Below are 14049 nucleotides of genomic sequence, written 5' to 3'. Positions count from 1 at the left end.
GAAATTCAAGGCTAGTACAATGATGTGCCATATAAGAATTCCTCAATCCCTTGACTTTTCTGTGTGTTGCATGCATGCATGCGTATTTGAATGTATGTAGGCACATGTGTGTGTGTGTGTGTGTGTGTGTGTGTGTTTGTGTGTGTGTGTGTGTAGAGTGGTTGTTAATGATTGTAGCTGCACTGTTTGGAGGGCTGAGTTTGACATCAACTGCCTACCTTGATCATGCATCAGAGTGTGTATTGAGTCAGAGATTTTCATTGGACTCAACACTTACCACTCAACCAATGTAGTTCAACATCTTGCTCCAGGGAGTCTCTGTTCTCACCCCATACACACTCTTAGAATATCCAAGCCACTACACCCACTCTGATTTTAACCAGGTCCCAGAGATGCAAACTCAGGACTTCCCATTTATAGAGTGAGCACTTTACACAGTGAACCATTTTCTTTTTTTGTTTTTTGTTTTGTTTTGTTTTGTTTTGTTTTGTTGAGACAAGGTTTCTCTGTATAGCCCTGGCTGTCCTGGGACTTACTCTGTAGACCAGGCTGGCCTCAAACTCAGAAATCTGCCTGCCTCTGACTCCCAAGTGCTAGGATTAAAGGTGTGCACCACCACTGCCCAGCTGTGAACCATTTTCTTAAGTCCTTCATATCTAGAAACTCCAGCACTTTGGAGGTAGAGGCTGAAAGCTCAGCCCAAGCTCAGTACATCATATTGGGGGAAAAGTCACAAAGTGAAAGAATCAAATAGATTTAACCCATTTTTTTTTTTAATAAAAGAGTAGAATGGCTTCAGATCTGTATCAAGAGCCCCTAGAGCTCCCTGGGACTAATCCAGCAATCAAAGAAAACACATGGTGGGACTCATGGCTCTAGCTGCATATGAATCAGAGGATGATCTAGTAGACCATCAATGGGAGGAGAGGTCTTTGGTCTTGCAAACATTCTATGCTCCAGTATAGGGGAATGTCAGAGCCAGGAAGCAGTGGTGGGTAGGTTGGGGCGCAGGGTGAAGGGGGAGAGGGTAGGGGTTTTTCGGAGATAGCATTTGAAATGTAAATAAAGAAAATATCTAATAAAACAATAAAATTAAATTAAAAAAGAACAGGTGATTAAACTTAAATAGGTAGATATTTGGCAATCAATAAACAATTTGTTAATAATATTTACAAATTATGAAATAATATGATGAAAAGAATGTTATGGTTGTTCAGTCTTTTGTTATGTGTTCAGTCTTTTTAAATTTTTATTTATTTATTTATTTTGAAGATTGACTCTTGGATGTGTCCCAAGATAAACATGCACTTTTCCATTAAATAATATCTGATCAGTGGTTATTCTAAATTTTTCCATTAGAATTAGAAGGACTTTAAAACCATATATCTTAGAACTTGGTGTACAAATTGTTATCAGAGTATAAAATTTGGGTTTCTGAAGAACCACATCCAGGTTGACTCATCCTGCCTTTCTGGAAAATATTCTGACTCTCAACTTTGGTAGAATACAAAGCTATTATAATATAGGCTACTAAACATATGCTGATATTATAAAGTAATGCAATTCTGTGTTTATCTCTATACTTCTGCCTTTATATAATTCATGATGCACATAAATAGTGTTATGCTTGAAGTTTTTATTGAAAAGAACATAAACATTGGAGTTGAGTTGGTATTTTGCTAGAATGGTGCAACTGGTGAAATCACTTCCTTGCTTTTGAGGGCTGAGCCTTGAGAAGTAAGTGCTAGGTCCTGTACACCACCAAGTCAGTTCGTTCTCATTGCTGTCATCATGTGCAGCCCTTCTTTAGAAGTAAATTCTCAGACACATGTGTCTCAGATATCAACTTCTAGCTGCTCACTTTATCTTTTTTTTAAATGTTAGTTTTTTAGATACTTTCTTCATTTACATTTCAAATGCTATGCCCTTTCCTAGTTTCCTCTCTGAAAGTCCCATATACCCTCCTCCCGCCCTGCTCCTCAACGCAGCCACTCCTACTTCCTGGCCCTGGTATTGCCCTGTACTGGAGCATATAATCTTTGCAAGACCAAGGGCCTCTCCTCCCATTTATGGCCTACTAGGCCATCCTCTGCTATATATGCAACTAGAGACACAAGCTCTGGGGTGGAGGTGGGGGGGTGATACTGGTTAGTTCATATTGTTGTTCCTTCTATAGGATTGCACACCTTTAGCTCCTTGGGTACTTTCTCTAGCTCCTTCATTGGGGGCCCTGTGTTCCATCCAATAGTTGACTGTGAGCATCTACTTCTGTATTTGCCAGGCACTGTCACTGGCATAGCCTCACAATCACACTCCGTATTGAACATGACTACTGTTTTCTTTCTTCCAAGATATTTATTTAATCAGTGAAAAGTATTTGTCTTGTCTTCTGGACTTTTGTACTATAAAATATTTTTATTTATATGAAATAGATACAGGAGGGAAATGAGTAAAATAAATCTCTGGCTGCAGTTTCATAACTATTGGCATTTTATTTCAATAAAAATATGAGCTTCTTCATTCATTTTTATCATTCATTTAATTTCATCAGAGATGTCAAAAGCTTATAAGTTAGCTCATTTTCAACTATAAACAAGTTGCTATTATCATGCTAGTAATTGGAAGAATTTCACCATCATGTTTCCTTACACATATTTATTAATAACCTGCCATGAACAAGGACAGGACTTTTGGGTCCCACACAGTTAGTAACTTTATACTCCACATTAGTAAGAGAATAAGAATAGAAGTAATTAGGGTACCAGATAGTGTATGAAGCCATTACTCTATTTTTCCAAAGTCAAAATGATCAACTCTGTTTTAGCGAATGTGTGATGAAAGAGCTTGCATTTTTTTTTAAAGATTTATTTATTTATTATATGTAGTACACTGTAGCTATCTTCAGACACACCAGAAGAGGGCATCAGATCTCGTTACGGATGGTTGTGAGCCACCATGTGGTTACTGGGATTTGAACTCCGGACCTTTGGAAGAGCAGTCGGGTGCTCTTACCCACTGAGCCATCTCACCAGCCCCCAAGAGCTTGCATTTGAATATCTCATGAATAGCCAAGATCTCAACAGCTAAAGGCACTTCATGGAATAGTGAATTAAATGAAGGACAAACTAGATTTTACAGAAGTATAGATTTTCTGAAGAGAGTAAAAGCCTTGTGCTTCTCAAAAGAATAGAACATAGATTGAATAAAATACAACAAATACAGCACCGATATGCGCACCTACCTAGCATGTGCTCAGTAGATCAGGTCTACTCTGCACTCAGAGTGACCAGGTGGAGCACTGAAGCACAATAAGATGTGAACCTTTTAAAAAGAGTACCTCACCAGCAATGGAGGAGTGTTCCTCTTTCTCCACATCCTCACCAGCATCTGATGTCACCTGAGTTTTTTATCTTAGCCATTCTGACTGGTGTGAAGTGGAATCTCAGGTTTGTTTTGATTTGCATTTCCCTGATGACTAAAGATGTTGAACATTTCTTTAGGTGCTTCTTAGCCATTCCGTATTCCTCAGTTGAAATTTTTTTGTTTAGCTCTGTGCCCCATTTTTCTTTTTTTTTTTCCTTTTTTTATTAGACATTTTCTTTATTTACATTTCAAATGTTATCCCCTTTCCTAGCTTTCCCTCTGAAAATCCCCTATCCCCTCTCTTTTCCCCCTGTTAGCCAAACCACCCACTCCTGCTTCCTGGCCCTGTCATTCCCCTATACTGGAGCATAGAACTTTACAGGACCAAGGGCCTCTCCTCCCATTGATGACCAACTAGGACATTCTCTGGTACATACACAGCTAGAGCCATGAGCCCCACCATGTGTTTTCTTAGGATTATTTGCTTCTCAGCAGTCTAACTTCTTGAGTTCTTTGTATATAATGGATATTAACCCTCTATCAGATGTAAAGATCATTTCCCTATCTGTTGGTTGGCGTTTTGTCCTATTGACAGTGTCCTTCGCCTTACAGAAGCTTTGCAATTTTATGAGGTCTCAATTGTCTATTGTTGATCTTAGAGCATAAGCCATTGGTGCTCTATTCAGGAAATTTTCCCCTGTCCCCATGTGTTCAAGGCTCTTCCCCACTATCTCTTCTATTAGTTTCAATGTATCTGGTTTTATGTGGCAGTCCTTGATCCACTTGGACTTGAGCTTTGTACAAGGAGATAAGAATGGATAACTGTATTTAGGATTGCTCAATCCGATAGAGGGCTAATATCAAATATATACAAAGAACTCAAGAAGTTAGACTCCATAAAACCTAATAACCCTATTAAAAATGGAGTACAGAGCTAAACAAAGAATTCTCAACTACGGAATAGCAAATGGCTGAGAAACACCTAAAATTGTTTCAGCATCCCTAGTCATCAGGGAAATGCAAATCAAAACAACCCTGAGATTCTACCTCACACAAGTCACAATGGCTAAGATCAAAAACTCAGGTGACAATAGATGCTGTCAAGGATGTGGAGAAAGAGGAACACTCCTCCATTACTGGTGTAATTTCAAGCTGATACAAGAACTCTAGAAATCAGTTTGGCAGTTTCTCAGAAAACTGGACATAGTACTTCCGGAGGATCTAGCAATAACACTCCTGGGCATATACCCAGAAGATGCTCCAACATGTAATAAGGACACATGCTCCACTATGGTCATAGTAGGCTTATTTATATAGCCAGAAGCTGGAAAGAGCCCAAATGTCCATCAACAGAGGAATGGATACAGAAAGTGTAGTACATTTACACAATTGAGTACTACGTAGCTATTAAAAACAATGAATTTATGAAATTCTTAGACAACTGGATGGATCTGGAGGATATCATCCTGAGTAAGGCAACCCAGTCACAAAAGAACACACATGATATGCACTCACTGATAAGCAGATATTAGCCCAGAAGCTCAGAATACCCAAGATACAATTCATAAAATATACAAAACTCAAGAAGGAAGGTCAAAGTGTGCATACTTCTATCCTTCTTAGAAGGGGGAACAAAATACACATGGAAAGAGTTACAGAGACAAAGTGTGAAGCAGAGACTGAAGGAAAGACCATCCAGAGTCTGCCCCACTTGGGGATCCATCCCATAAACAACCACCAAACCCAGACACTAATTGTGGAAGCCAGTAAGAGCTTGCTGACAGGAGGCTGATATAGCTCTCTCCTGAGAGGCTCTGTCAGTGCCTGACAAATACAGAAGTGGATGCTCACAGCCATCCTTTGGACAGAGCACACAGTCCCCAATGAAGAAGCTAGAGAAGGTATCCAAGGAGCTGAAGGGTTTTGCCATCCCATAGGAGGAACACAATATGAACTAACAGTACCCCCAGAGCTCCCTCAGACTAAACCACCAATCAAAGAAAACACGGCGGGGATGGGGGGACACTTATGGTTCTAGCTGCATATTTAGCAGAGGATGCCCTAGTTGGTCATCGATAGGAGGAGAGGTCCTTGGTCCTGTGAAGGTCATATGCCCCAATATAGGCAAATGCCAGGGCCAGAAAGCAGGAGTGGGCAGATTAGTGAGAAGGGAGAGGGGGATGGGATAGTGGGGGTTCAGAGTGGAAACAATGAAAGGCGATTCCATTTGAAATGTAAATAAAGAAAATATCTAATAAAATTTTTAAGAAAGAATGGATAACTGGGGAAGGGGATAATGTTTGAAATGTAAATAGAGAAAATTTCCAATAAAAAAATTTAAAAGGGTAGCTCAAGGAAGCCTGCAGTGTCACTGTGACAATGTTCTGTGCCATTCTAGAAAAAATAAATCTAGTTAGTAAATTATTGGGTCTCCAAGCATCTTCCATATTATATGACCTCCATAGTATATTTTAAGTCTCACCAAAAAAATCACCTCTATTTTAGCATGAAATTGGCTTAAAACCAGATTACTTTCTTCCAAACATCAGATAATAGTTTCCATTAAGGATAGAAATTTTGACAGTGGCTAATGAGAAGTTATTTGGCATAAAATTTTCCTTTGTAGGAGAGCAGAGCTGAGAGCCGAGAGTAACCAGGGTGTAGTGTCAGAAGCAGAGGCAGAAGAGTACGTGAAGAACTGAAGGAGCATTGTCTGTAGACGAGTCTGTGTGCAGGAAACACGCAGCACTCACTTCCAACATTCCCAGCCATTAGCTCTGTTTTGATACTTTAAGGATATGAATCAAATTAAAACATTTTCTTCTCCATCCAGAGATGATGCTGCCTGCCTGCTATAAGAGCACTCAGAATTTATGGGACGAGCACTGAGTACACAGTCTAGTACATTGCCGATTGCATCAGGTACTCCATTTATGTCCACTATCACTATGCTATTGGAATTATAGTGAGGTCCAGAACATTGAATGTCATGGATATTAGAGAAATTACACCTTATATGGAAGGCTTATCACACAGTTTAAGCCCTACCTCAGATCACAACAGGAAGAACATTAAGACAAGCTGTATTTACACTTGGTACCCTATGCATTAGTGATCTATTCATTTATTTTTTTCCTATATTGAGAAGACTTTGATAGGCAAAACAACATTCATTTTTCACTATCTTCCCAAAATGAAAAACAAACTACACACACAGACACACACAGACACACACACACACACACATCACACATTCAAAACAAATCTTAATGTGACCTGTATTTATTTATTTTTACAAGGTGTTCATAAGCTCAGAATTGTCTCAGTTTCATTATTTAACTGAGATGCTGAGGTGTTACGATTACAGGCATATGCCACCAGACCCAATTCATGAGGTGGTGAGACCTACCCTTGCACATGATGGACAGCCATTCTTCAGCTGGGCTCAGGCCCCCACCAGACTTCCTTTGAAAGGAGAATTATCTCTAGGTACTATTTTTCCTCATAAGTGTTGTGAGTTATTAAAAATTGTACATTTTGGCTATTCTATATCATGTATTTTCCCCCTAAAATGTAGTATTTAGCTAAGAAGAATACTGCTTTCACTTCTAGACTTAAGCATCCTGTGAGACAAGTGTGCTGACAGAAATGTGTAGCATTGAGTGTACATAGGAGTGGACTGGAGAAATACATGGCTTTCCTCATGTTTTTGTGCTACAGAATCACTGTAAAAAAAAAATGGTTTGCAATACACATGTATATGTGCACCATTGCTTTTGGCCTCTTGCATTTATGTTTGCTAATTGCTTGGGAGGTGTTTGCAAAACCATAACCCTATAACACCTTGGCCACCAATATTACTATGAAGCTACAGGGTCAAGAAACAATGTCTATCTATAAATCCACTTTAGAATTGGTTTGTTTTTTAGAAGGATAATGTTGATACTGTTTATGTATCCTTGAGCAGTCTACAAGTTCCTCCTTGTCCAACAATATACTTTAAGAATTAGGACATTGAAAATGTATCAGCTTTTATGGTATTATGGCTGAGTTGCTGAGCAGCAGTTTGACATGAAGCTCATTTAAGGAAATCTTGTCTTTTCCTACATTGTAGCACAGAGTACAGATTACAACTGGATTTTCCTTTATTCATGCATTTGACAAAATGGGTGTACTGGAGAGGATACTTGGAGAAATTATAAAATAAAAATTAAGGGATATTTTGAATAGTTAATATGATTTTTTTTTTTAGAAACACCGGTGGTAGATGGCATACAACTATAGTCTTTCTTTGTGACTGTTAATTTTATTTTTAAAACAGAGACATTGTGATGCATTACAACAATTCTAAAATTACTGTTATCATTCAACATGGATAAATGTCCTGATTCTGATTGTTAGCCTCTAGATATCTTCTTTGAACTGACAGCTGAGGTATTGTCCTTTTAAATTTTTTTAATATACGAATAAAATCTAGTTGCTATTGCCAGGGTCTGGAAAATTGGATAGATCTTATTTTGTAAAGATAACTATTATTCAAATGATTCTAGCTTTCTCTTATAGATAGAAAATTGCAAAGGACTTTGCTTGGTAGATGTTCTCAATATTAGGGCATTATAAAAACTTTTAGCATCAGATCAATTGCATGACTTGGAAGATAGAGGTATAATTGAATTTCTGTCAGTTTTCAAAACCATAGCTATGGTGAACTCAATGAAAGAATAATAAGAAAAACTCTAAGGTGAATCCATAAAATATCTAACTCATTCAATGTGGATTCTTCAGTTTGATGAGTCTATTTACTATTGAGTGAAATATATCATAATTACCTGGTAGCTAGAATAAATGAGAGGTTATTAATTTTATGATAAAAATACTTGAGCATTTGTTTATTTTTGGGAGATTTGAACAATCTACTCCTTCAATGATAAGAGAAGGTGTAATTATCTATGCATTGGAAGCTGAAGATGTATGACATATGAAACCTGAGATTATACACATCTCACTTTCTATGAGCCATGTAATTTACTAACAATAAACTATAAAAGGGAGTGGGTATTTTAAAAATTGAAATGTGTTGGTTTATAAATTTTGGTCAACTTTTCACCACGTCTTTTAGTTGTCTCCCTATCTATATGAAGGGGGTACAATGATTAAGACCCAAGTCCTACTACATATCTAGATTTCCCACCATGTGCTATAGGTAACAAATTTACGTTATGGTAATTCATTCATCTACAATGATAGAGACTTAGGAGAATAAATAGATTCTGAGGTATACTACTTGCTAATTAAACTCTTTTGGTTTTACTCAAACTACTTTTTAAGCAATGGGGGTAGATAATCACACTTCCTCTTCATCTTTTGAACATCAGATTGTAGGAAATAAAGAATATTATAGGGCTAGGCTGGGTGTGTAGTTGTGATCTCATTAGTCAGGGATGCCAAAGCAACAAGTTAATGACTTTAAGATCAGGCTTCTGTACCTAGAAAGACCAAATTTTGAAAGCAAATGTAAAGGAAATGAGTAGTGTAGAAGTCATTAAGTTAATGGAATCCTTATAATACATAGTAGAATTATTAAAAGAAAATAGTAAATTGCTTAATAACAGGACCAATGTTTTATTAAACCTGTGCAAAAAAAAATTGCCAGCATGTTTTGTAATTGGTTTTTCTCAATTAAAACACACAGACACACACACACACACAGACACACACACACACACACACACACACACACACACACACACACACACACAGCAGAGATAGTAATAAGAACCTTCTACAGTGGTATTGAGAGGCAGGTTTGACAGGTTAGATTTTTCTGTTCATAGTATTTAGTTTGTGCTTGGGAAATGTTTAGATTTATCTGTAATGACTCCAGGAGTCTCATATGGTGAATATTTTCCTTTCCTCTTTTTAATTGGATATTTTATTTATTTACATTTCAAATATTATCCCCTTTCCTGATTTCCCCTCCAGAAACTCCCATCCCATTCACCCTCCTCTTGCTTCTATGAGAGTGAGGAATGCAGGGATGGTTTAATATACAGAAATCCATCAATGTAATCCACTATATAAACAAACTCACAGGAAAAAAAAAACACTATTATCTCATTAGATGCTGAGAAAGCATTTGACAAAATTCAACACCCCTTCATGGTAAGAGCATTGGGAAGATCAGGAATTAAGGCCCATACCTAAACATAGTAAAAGGATATTTTTTCTTAAATAATAGCTAGGGGAAAATCCCTCAAGGTACAGGTCAACAATTTCAAGAAAAAGGAAGCAAACAGTCAAGTCTTGTGTTAGTTGAAGCAAGAGAAAAATGACTTTCTACCTTCAAAGTAATTAGTGAAAGAAAATGATTGCTAAGGCAACCTATCTGCAGCCTGAAAACTCCACAAATATAAAATTTGTCTATGCAGTAAGACGGGGAAAAAAAAAAAAAAAAAAAAAAAAAACCTTCCACATGGAGCATTCTGCAGTTTAAATACTTACCTTTTCTTTATCTAGATCTAGTTAGTGTACAAGATTGCTTTTAGTCAAGAACTGGTCTGGCTAGTTCCACTTCTCATGGTTGATACATCCCTACTCATGTTCATTATGCTAATTGGACTTATTATCTCTTGATCACAACCCAGGTATTTGCCCCACCTTGATATTTAGTTAAGGGGCCATGAGCTAAGAAAACGATGTTTTCAAAAATGTTTCTCAAATTAAGTTCTATGTCAACACAGGAAATGTCCAGTCAAAAGTATTGAAAGTAAATTAGTATGAAATACATATTTATGAAATATGCATTCTTCTGACCCTCTGGACTTCTCTGTCTCTTCCCCTACCTGATCATTAACCGAATTTTCCCCTCCCCTCCTCTTTCCCTTCCCAGTACCTTTTTCTCTCTACTTCTCATGATTATTGTGTTCCCCTTTCTTAGTGGGATTGAAGCATCCACAGTTTTGTGTTCCTTCTAGTTAAGCTTCATATGGTTTGTGAGCTGAATAATGGGTATTCTGAGCTTTGAAGCTAATATTCACTTACAGGTGAATACATACCATGTGAGTCCTTTTGGGTCTGGGTTACCTCACAATTATTTTCTATTTTGATCCTTGCCTACAAAATTCATGAAGTCATTGTTATTAATAGCTGCATGGGGGTGTAGGTTAAAAAGGGGGGCAGGTTCGGGTATGGAAAGATACAGGAGAAAAATATAGATGGTCAAAAGAATGAATGGAAATATGTAGCAGTAGGGAGGTGGGAGGTGGGGGAAGGGGACCACTAGAAAGTCCCAGACACCAGGGAAACAAGATGTTCTCAGGACACAACAGGGATGACATTAGCCAAAATACTCAACAGAGGAGAGATAAAACCTGAAGAGACCAGAGACCATTTCCAGTTGGCCCCCAGTTGAAGGATGCAGCAACCCAACCATCTTCAAAGTTTTTAACCCAGACTTGTTCCTGTCTAAAGGAAATGCAGGGACAAAAATTGGAGCAGAAACTAAATGAAAGGCCATCCAGAGACTGTTCCACCTTGGGAGCCATTACATCTGCAGACACCAAACCCAGTCACTATTGCTGATGTCAAGAAGTGCTCACACAGAGGAGCCTAGTATGGCTATCCCCTGAGAGGCTCCAACATTATCTAAGACAGGTGCAGAAACTCATATTGGACTGAGCATGGGGGATCCATTGTAAGAGTTAGGGGAAGGACTGAAGGAACTGAAGGGGATTGCAACCCTAAGGGAGAAAAACAATACCAACAAAACCACAGAGCTCCTCGGGACTAAACCACGAAACAAAGAGTATACATGAGGGATCCATGGCTCCTGCTACATATATATCAGAGAATTGCCTTAGCTGGCATTAGTGGGAGGGGAAGCCCTTGGTCTTTCAGAGACTTGTTGCCCCAGCATAGGAAGATATTGGAGATATGAGGCAGGAATGGTTGAGTAGGTGGAAAACACCCTCTTGGAGGCCGAAGGGAGCAAGAATGGGGTGGAGGGGTTGCAGAGGGGAGAAGAGAAAGCAGGTATCAGATACTGGTAAGGATGTGGAGAAAGGAACACTCTTCCATTGTTGGTGGGACTGCAAACTGGTACAACCACTCTAGAAATCAGTCTGGCATTTCCTCAGAAAATTGGACATAGCACTATGGGAAGATCTAGCAATTCCTCTCCTGAGTATATACCCAGAAGATGTTCCAACTTGTAATAAGGACACATGTTCCACTATGTTGATAGCAGCCTTATTTATAATAACCAGAAGCTGGAAAGAACCCAGATGTCCCTCAACAAAGGAATGGATACAGAAAAGGTGGTACATTTACACATGGAGTACTACTTAGCAATTAAAAACAATGAATTCATGAAATTCTTAGGCAAATGGGTGGGTCTGGAAGATATCATATTGAATGAGTTAACCCAATCATAAAAGCACACAAATGATATGTACTCACTGATCCGCAGATATTAGACCAGAAACTTAGAATATCCAAGATACAATTTGCTAAACACTTGAAACTCAAGAAGGAAGACCAAAGTGTGGATACTTTGCTCCTTCTTAGAATGGGGAACAAAATATTTACCTTTTGCCAGTGCCTGGCAAATACAGAAGTGGTTGCTCACAGTCATCTATTGGATGGAACACATGGCCCCTAGTGAAGGAGCTAGACAAAGTACCCAAGGAGCTAAAGGAGTCTGCAGCCCTATAGGAGGAACAACACTATGAACTAACCAGTAACCCCCAGAGCTGTGTCTCTAGTTGCATATGTAGCAGAGGATAGTCTAGTCAGACATCAATGGGAGGAGAGGCCTTTGGCCTGTGAAGATCATATGCCTTAGTACGGGGGAATGCCAGGGCCAGGAAGCAGGAGTAGGTGGGTTGGGGAGCAGGGCAGGGGGAAGGTCTTGGGGGTTTTGGGGATAGCACTTGAAATGTAAATGAAGAAAATATGTAATAAAAATATTAAAAAAGAAATGTATATAAATACGGAAACCAATTTAAAAATGGGTGCTATGGGAATTTAAAACTTAAACATTCCTTACTATTTTAATTATCTCTTTTCTAAAGTACTAGGAGGCTATTCTTGGGCATAAATATAACACAAACATTAGAAACACCTCTACTGAAGATGTTCATTGCTCAAATATGATTCTTGAAGGCTTTGTTCTAAACCTATAACTGAAAACATGGCATTGCTTTCCCTCCAATGAGCCTAGTCATGGCCATAATGTTTAGTTATCATCAAATATACTTTCTAAGAATTTTCTTTCAGTTTCCTCATTAACCTCACAATATAGACATATATTGTGGTATTTGCAGTCTTTTTGTCTCTGTCTCTATCTCTGTTTCTCTGTGTCTCTCTCTGTCTCTCTCCTCACAATATAGAAATATATCACATTGTGGTATTTGCAGTCTCTCTGTCTCTCTCTGTCTCTCTGTCTCTGTTTCTGTGCCACTCTGTCTCTCTCTGTCTCTCTCTGTCTCTGTCTCTCTCTTTTTCTCTCACACACCCAAGCAATGTACACCCCATATTGTAAACATACATTGTGTGACACAGACACAGACACAGACACACACACACACACACACACACACACACACACACACACACACACACACATAAATATTTGCCATCATACAATTCACTCCTACAGTTCTTTCCTGTTATGCTTATGATTAACATCTAAAACTGCCAGGGCTGCATTATTTTTTATTTTTATTTTTATAAGATAAATCTGATCTAAACATGAAGGATATTACAGGTTACTAAAATAAGCTTCTTATACTATTTCACATTTTGATTTTATATATTTGAAGTATTCCTTGGTGAAATGTGAATAAAAACAAATAATTACATAGAATAGAGGTGTATATATATATATATATATATATATATATATATATATGGCAGCCAGTTTATACACAATATCTATTTGAGTTTGAGAAACTGGCCACACATCATAGATATTGAGAGCATGACCTAAGGCTGCTCGCCCAGAGGGAGTTGGAATGAAGATGCTCAGTTGTCAATTCCTTCACTTTTACCCAAACCATCTTCTGTCACACCAAAAGACCCTTGGGCTTTTCACTTTCCAATATCTTTCAGTGAACTTATTTTTGCTCATAAAGTTTTATGCAGGTTCATGTTTTACATAAAAAAATCAAAAGTTTTTATCATGATATTTTAGAAACTGCCTTCTGAACCACATTTTTTTTTTATTTCTGAACCTTCTTTCTGAAAAAAAAAAGGAATATAAAATCAATAGAGATTTCAGTTCACTGTCAAGATATGTTTTAAATTCCATGGACCTTTAATCTCACAGCCTGATCTTTAACCCATATGATTCAGAACCAGGTAGCTGCAGAGCCTCAAATACTGGAAAAAACAGAAAAGCAGACTAGCTAGTCCCACAATGAATATTCCTCTTCTTATAAACCATGACCTGGATCTCCCACATTATCTACAAAGATGAGTCAGGTTGAAATTAAATAATTTATATTATCTCAAATTTGTAGTGGTACAAATAGGATTATTTATTCCCCTGTACAGAACACACTTACAGCTCTAATCATAGATAATATTTCAAGTTAGACAAATCCTGACTAGTCTCATCTCATGAAATAAGCATGCAACTATAAGAAATAAGCTCATTTCTCAGTATTGTCAAATGTCTTCACATAT

The 14049-nt window shown here is 37.9% G+C and overlaps 1 long non-coding RNA gene across 10 annotated transcripts in view; it reads left to right on the top strand.

The window, feature by feature from the left end:
- Gm30954 overlaps positions 1 to 14049 on the top strand; it is a 159680-nt gene that overhangs the window by 71972 nt on the left and 73659 nt on the right. For 2 of the 10 annotated variants that reach the window (XR_870114.2, XR_378688.2), the window contains 2 exons: positions 6197 to 6285; positions 7685 to 7797. The exons of 7 other annotated variants lie outside the window; for them this stretch is intronic. This is a non-coding gene — a long non-coding RNA (predicted gene, 30954). The remainder of the gene's footprint in view (positions 1 to 6196; positions 6286 to 7684; positions 7798 to 14049) is intronic. One more of the 10 variants, XR_378689.2, reaches the window with a different exon arrangement.

Source organism: Mus musculus, chromosome 8 (assembly GCF_000001635.26).
Source record: "Mus musculus strain C57BL/6J chromosome 8, GRCm38.p6 C57BL/6J".
NCBI lineage: Eukaryota > Metazoa > Chordata > Mammalia > Rodentia > Muridae > Mus > Mus musculus.
Note: the sequence above shows the minus strand (reverse complement) of the source record. Positions and strands in the feature narration are given on the sequence as shown.